This window comes from Pyrus communis, chromosome 15, assembly GCF_963583255.1.
Source record: "Pyrus communis chromosome 15, drPyrComm1.1, whole genome shotgun sequence".
Taxonomy (NCBI): domain Eukaryota; kingdom Viridiplantae; phylum Streptophyta; class Magnoliopsida; order Rosales; family Rosaceae; genus Pyrus; species Pyrus communis.
The window spans coordinates 9,228,594-9,234,593 of record NC_084817.1 but is presented as its reverse complement, the minus strand read 5'-3'; positions in this window follow the sequence as shown (position 1 = coordinate 9,234,593).

Sequence of the window (6,000 nt, the reverse complement as noted above, 5' to 3'; positions counted from 1 at the left end):
TCAGTTACGGAGAATGAAAGAAGGAAGTTAAGGGGAAAGACAAAAGAAACCAAAAGGAGCAGTTGGAGTTCAATTGGCATTAATTTGGAGATAGTTGGGGTTGCTCATTATGGAAGAAATGAATGAAAGTGGGAAGAAGAAAAGGAAGAATAAGACAAGCAGAAGAAGGAAGCAAAAGTGGGCAAGACAAAGAAGGAAAAAACAGTTGGTTAATATAGTTAATTGGTTGGTCATTATTCATGGAAAAAAGAGAAAAAGAAGAGGAATTAAAGGGAGGAAACTGATCATCATTCAAGAAAAAAAGAAAAGAAAAGAGAAAAGTATCGGCGGAACATGTAATATCCCACATCGTTCAAGAGAGTGGATCCTGTAAGCCTTATATGTATATTCTCATCTCTACCTAGCACAAGGCCTTTTGGGAGCTCACTAGCTTTGGAATTCATAGAAACTTCGAAGTTAAGCGAGATTGGGCTAGAGCAATCCCAGGATGGGTGACCCACTGGGAAGTTGCTCGTGAGTTCCCAAAAACAAAATCGTGAGGGCGTGGTCGGGGCCCAAAGCAGACAATATCATGTTACGGTGGAGTCGAGCCCAGGATATAGTGAGGGCCCGGGCCAGGATGTGACAGAACAAGAAGAAGAAGGCAACAGCAGAGCAAGGGCATTTTTTAGGCTTTTCTAAACCTGGAAATTCAAGTGCAATACAAATTAAGTTAGATAGAATTATTTCAATCTTAGTTGGAACGATCTTGTGCTTGCCTACTACACTACTTAACGATTGGTACACTTGCGAGCATTAAAATTTGGACTTAATTGGGTTGATTTCGGTTAATCTAATTTTGGCAACGTATACTCTTTGTTAATTTTTATCATTTTATTATCTTCAATGCGTTTAATTCAACTGTAAAAAATTAAGAGCATTGTATACAAAATAAAAAGAAGTGTGAGTGATAGCACCACACTTTCAAAACTATATACCCGCAGCGATAGTGTTAGTCGCTGTGGGACTTTTTTTTTTTGGAAGGTGGATTAAACATTGTCGGGAAATTTTGTTCTTCTTTTTACATGTATTTCTTTGGGGTCTGGTATAGAAATTAAATGATGTTTCTTAAGAAATAAGTATGCAAATGTGAAAAGAAATAAAAAAGAAGAAATAGTTTGGATTGTGGGGATGAGCTATTTTTCACATGGGATGTTTCAGTGACTTTTGTTTTGTTCCTGAAAACTTAAAAGTTGGAACATGCAACGTGTTTTATGGGGTTCGGCAACTTTTACCCAATCAATAACTTCCCTGTGTTCCCACCTACTTTTCCTCCTCTAACCGAAATCGAACTTCTAATAGCATTGGATTTTTTTTTTTTTTAATTGAAGAAAAACTTCAAAGTTTAAGTTTAGTAACGCTTTAAGTAACTCGCCTATAAAGTACATTCGTAAAAATAAAACCCAATAAAATTAACGGAGACCACACATGTGGTGGAGCATGTGATTTAATTTGAATCATGATCGAGAAAGCAAGATACATAATTTTTTCACAGTGATATAATTGTATCATCAGAAGTTTACCTATTGGAGTTAAATCATAACCTGCTTGACTAGTGTGTTATTATTGTCTGATCTTGGACCAGAAAAGCTTTATTTGCTGGGATAGGGACAATACTATCAACTACTATTCTTGATTGAAAATGACTTTACCACTTCTCGCGAATTCCCTTCAATTATTAACCATCCAGCCAGAGATCTATTGCAGCTCTACATATATACGAATTGTTGTTGGACTTGGAAAGAAAGCATAACTGTGTAATTAACAATAGAATGATATACATAGGGTGATGCTATTTACACACTTTTTTAATTTCCGACCGTTCAAATCGAATGAAATGAATAAAAATTAACAATGGTGTGTTGGAGGTAAGAGGGATGTGTGAATTGAACACTACCCTATATATATTAGCATATGCCTTCACACTTTACGTGTGTAAACAATTTATTTTTTATTTTTTATTTTTGATTAAGGAGTGTGATAAGTTTTTAAAATTTTAAAAAAGAAAATTTCAGTTATGAAAATGGGATAATAATGGGGAAATAGATCCTCTCCGGATCCTTATGTGGGGATCCTAGGGATTCCCACATCTCAGTTATTCATCGTATATCGTGCGATCAGTTTTTGTCAGGTACTATTTGTGTTTAATTTTAAATAATAAAAGTCAAATGATTTCTGACCGTACAATATATAATGAACGACTAAGATGTGAAGATCCATAGGATCTCCACATAATGGATTCGGAGAAGATTCATTTCCTAATAATGGGGCTGTTTCTTTTAAAGTGGGCATTATTTATTTTTTAATATATCGCATAATTACTGTCTTGTACTCATATTGTAAATATTGTGTATTCAAAGTAAGGATAAAATAGAAAAAAAATAGGGATATGATTGTCATTTTGAGAAAGAACGAGGTTGACAAAACCTCTTTCTTTAATAATAGTATAGATAGTGGGAAAATACCTTTCTCGACCTTTTGGCTAAGATCAAGAATAGATAGTAGGAAACGGATTTTGGGACTTTCATCTTCCTCAAGGATTTACTTGTATCACATTATAACTAAATAATGCTATGCCATGTGAAAAGAAAGGAAAAAAAGAAAAAAAACTTACTCATAATACTAGAGAAGTTTTATTTGAATCTATAAAATTTCATTCTAAACATAACTTACTCTCTACACTTATATTATTTTTTTATTCAACCTTCATCTCTTTAAATACAAATTTATTACTTAAAGCATTCTTACAATAATATGTAAATTTATCTTTACATTCATTTAAAAAATAAAAACTAAACTCAAAGCATACATTCTCTTCTTTTACGTTCTAATTTATTTGGTAGTTGCTGACTGAACAGTTTTGCAAGCATTACAAGAGAAAGATGCACGTTGCATCCGCGGAATTAAGCATGCACAATCCATGGAAAATCCCATGCCTGCAACCTTAATTTCAACATAATTCCACCAATCAAGGGCCCTTTTTCCTTTAGAACTCCTCATCTTTTTCACATTAAAAGCTAGGGTCTAAATGTATTTTTCTTTTTCCTCTTCTTTTGTTTCGCTCAGAGACTTGGGCTAACAAAGTCTTTTTATGCAGGTATACACTCCTAAACCTTTAAAAAAAAAAACTTGAAATCAATAAATTTTTTTTTTGTGTGCATAAATCGATTCATACCTTATTTGGAGGATTCAAAAACTTTAAAATCATCATATATTGGTCGAAAAAGGTTGTTTTTCTCTATAAGATCGTCTTAGAGTTTTAGCCAGAATAGAACATTTGTTAAAGATTGTGTGTGGTAAGGGTTTGTTTATTGGATTTTGTATTTATTGATAAATTTTAATTTTATTATTAGTTTATCTTGTACTGATGATAATTATGCAATAAGATAAAAAAGACAATTCACATTTAAAGTTCAAGTTAAGTGTAAAAGTAATATTATATAAGTTCAAATAAAATTATTCATGATATTATATTAAAGTTCTTTTGTTCACACCTCATAATTTGTTAAAACACCCCGCTATCAAAATTTCCCCTACAAGTTAAACAAGTTCAAATATGATTATTGTTTTTCAAAAGGGTGATCTTAGTTTATTTTTCATACACCTTTTTGTTAATTTATGTCATTTTATCATCTTTAATTCATTCTAAAAATTGAGAGCATTTTATGAAAAGTAAAAAAAGGTGAGTGATAGCACCACCCTTTCAAAACTATCCACCCGCTGTGATAGGGTGAGTCATTGTGGGATTTTTTGTTTTTGGGAGGTGGATTAAACAAAAGGAAGACAAAAGTTGGTATTGTCGGGAAATTTTATTCTTCTTTTTACTCGTATTGCTTTTGGGTATAGTATAGAAATTAAATGATGTTTCTTAAGAAATAAGTCTGCAAATCAGAAAAGAAATAAAAAGGAAGAAATAGTTTGGATGAGCTAGTTTTGCTTTGCTACTAGAGTACTAGTTCAAAGTGTTCAGATATCCCTCCACTTTTTTCACATGGGATGTTTCACTGACGATTGTTTTGATGCCAAAAACTTAAAGTTGGAAAATGCAACGCGTTATATGGGGTCCGACAACTTTTACCTAATCAATAACTTTAATGTGTTCCACTTACTTTTTACTCCTCCAACCAAAATCTGCACTTCTATTAGCATTGGATTTTTTTAATTAAAGAAAAACTTTGAGTTTAAATTTAGAGTAATATTAGAGAGATTAGATTTATGGATTAAAATTATAAATTAAATGATGTGTTATTAATAAGAAATGAATACGTTTATCAACGTTTAAGTAATAATTCAATCATCAACTTATATGCTATTTAGTTTACAAAACTTAATCTACAAATTTAGTCTCTCTAACATTAATTTTAAATTTAGTAACGCGTTAAGTAGCTTGCTTAGAAAGTACATTAGCAAAGAATGAAGATTCTTTCCGAATCCTCATTGTGAAACTCATCAAAATTGACGGAGTCTACACAAGTGGTGAAGCATGTGATTTAATTCGAATAATGATCGAGAAAGCAATCACAGTGATATAATTGTATCATCAGAAGTTTACCTATTGGAATTAAATCATGACCCGCTTGACTAGAAAAGCTACATTTGCTGGGATAGGGACAATACTGTACAACTACTCTCCTCGATTGGAAATGACTTTACCACATCTCTCGGATTCCCTTCAATAATTGACCATCCACACTGACATCGATAGCAGCTCTATATGTGAATTCTTGTTGGACTTTTAAAGAAAGCAAAACATTGTAATTAACAATAGAATGATATATATATATATATATATATGTATATGTTGGTGCTATTCATCCATTTTTTTTAATTTTAATAATGAATAATGCTATATATACTAGCAGATGTCTATAAATTCTGTGTGTAAACAATTTTATTTTATTTTTATTTTTAATTAAGAAGTGTGATTAGTTCTTAAAATATGTAATTTGCTAGACCGTGTGTCATTTACGAAAGGGAGGATTACAGGTTTTACAAATTGTTGTGGTGCTTGTGTAAGCTAGGTGGGCGTACAACTAGGGTTTCTTCTTTTTTTTTTTTTTTTTTTTTTAATTTTAGTTTTAATTTTTCAGATTTTATGTTTTTTTTTTATGTTTTTTTTAATTTAATATTAGTTAAAATCCACATAAGCATCCATGTCATTTAATGAATAAATAAGAATCATTGGATGTCATGTTATCAAAAGGCTTAAAAATATTTGTAAAAGTATTTGTAAAAATATTTGTCCCTTGATCCTATCCCTATATATACATATATATATATATATATATATATTCCTTTGTTAATTTCTGACACTTTATCATCTTCAATTTATTCAATTGGAAAGTAAAAATTAAGGGCAATTTGTGAAAAGTTAAAAGGAATGAGTGATAGCATCACCCTTAAGAAATAAGTCTACAAATCTGAAAAGAAATAAAAAGGAAGAAATAGTTTGGATTGTGGGGATGAGCTAGTTTTGCTTTGCTACTAGAGTACTATAGTTCAGAGTTTTCAGATATCCCTCAACTCTTTTCACGTGGGATGTTTCACTGACTATTGTTTCGATGCCAAAAACTTAAAGTTGGAAAATGCAACGCGTTGTATGGGGTCCGGCAATTTTACCTAATCAATAACTTCAATGTGTTCCCACCTACTTTTACTCCTCCAACCGAAATCTGCACTTCTATTAGCATTGTATTTTTTTAATCGAAGAAAAACTTTGAGTTTAAATTTAGTGTAACGTTAAGAAAATTAAATTTATAGACTAAAATTATAAATTAAATGATGTGTCACTAATAAGAAATGAGCACGTTTATCAACGTTTAAGTAATAATTCAATCATCAACTTATATGTCATTTAGTTTACAAAACTTAATTTATAAATTTAGCCTTCCTAACATTACTTTTAAATTTAGTAACGCATTAAGTAGCTTGCTTAGAAAGAATATGTGCAAAGAATGAAGA